This window comes from Cnephaeus nilssonii, assembly GCF_951640355.1.
Source record: "Cnephaeus nilssonii genome assembly, chromosome: 14".
NCBI lineage: Eukaryota > Metazoa > Chordata > Mammalia > Chiroptera > Vespertilionidae > Cnephaeus > Cnephaeus nilssonii.
Window position 1 is genome coordinate 76,486,883 of NC_137085.1, and position 1,579 is coordinate 76,488,461.

A 1,579-nucleotide genomic window follows, 5' to 3' on the forward strand; every position below is an offset into this window, starting at 1 on the left:
GGAGATCACATGGGTCAGTTCAGACATCGGGAAACCGTGGACAAATCCCTCCCCAAACAGCGACCCAAGTGTCTCTCAGGCCATCCCAGCGCCAAGGCCTGCCGGCTGTGGGCCCTGCTATGCTGCAGGGGCGCAGCCGCTAGAAGGGAACGCCGTGGGCACCACAGCCGCTCTGGCCAGGGCGCAGCGATGAGGCGTGGCCCGGGGGTTGGGAGCAAACAGCGCACAGGGACACGAGCCTGTCACCCGCCACCTCCCGTCCAAGCAGGCGCTCAGGACAGGGTGGTGGCCTTGGTGCTGGACAGCCGGGTGACGATGCTTGGGAGGGGCCGGAAACCACGTGAACCATCCTATGGCCCGGCTGTCGGACCCCCACTCGTCTCTCCTTTCCCTGAATCTAAACCTCCCGCAGCGGTTCCAGTGTGCCCAGGGGATGGGAAGAGACGGCTGTCTTGAGAGATTACAGGTAAAACTCCTCACTTGGGGACTTTTATTTAAAAATGTGACTGAGTCACTACGTATTTGCTCCCAGAACCTGGAAGGAGCCCATGCAAACGTGGCCCGACGATGCCGCATTGTGTCCTGGACAACCCGTCCTGCCACAGCCGGTGTGAGGGAGAGGCCAGAGGAGAGGAAGAGGAGGGGAAGGGAGGAGGATGAGGAGGAGGGAGAGAGGAAAGAAAAACTGAGGAAGGAGAAAGGGGGCGGGGGGAGGAGGGGAGAGCTGGGTGTGGGCGGTGTGGGAGGAGGCAGACGGGCAGTGCCCGAAAGAGAGCCTCCTGCTGGGGACACACTGGTGTGAGCGCCTGCAGCCTCACTGCCCCTGCAGCCGCAGGTGGGGCGAGCTCGAGCTCGCGGCGAGCACCCACCAGGTCCCAGAAGGCCCCGCCCAGCACATCTGCACCCGCTCCCCTCTCCCCAGGCCCTGCCGCTGCGCTGCGGGTGGAACCAAGGCCCAACTTGGAGAGGAAGGCAACATCCTGGCTCCTCTCCCCTGTGAATGCCCCGTCACTGCTGAGCGACCCGGGTCTCAGTGTGGGCCGGAGGCCCGAGAGGCTGATGAGGCCGCCGGCTGCGCAGACCAGGCCTGGCCACCCCAGGCCTTCCCAGGGGTTTTCAGGTTGCGTCCGCTGCACCTGTCTGCACACCTGTGCACGTCTGGAGGGGTGTGGCCTCCAGGCCTGCCCAAGGCCACGCTTCACACACTCTCCCTGCGGCCGCGCTCCAGCCCGGCTCCCCGGCTCATCGCGCGTGGTCTGTCCCAGGGAGCCCACGGAGCCCGGCCTGGCTTTTCTCACCTCCTGGCCCCGGGCTGGCATCTCAGGTCCCGGTGCTGCAGCCACGGCCTCCCGGAGCCACTCCCCTGGGTGTGTGGGCACCCTCCCCTCCGGTCCTCAGACGCTCGTCCCTCTGTGTGTGTCTGGCTCTAGTTCCGAATGTCCCCTTTTTATAAGTGGCTACACTACTCTCCCATGACCCTAGTTACTTCCTATAATTACACCTGCAGTGCCCTAACCCAAATAAGGACGCATCTGTGGGACTGGGGCTGGGACGCCAGCTCATGAATCTGGGGGCCCTG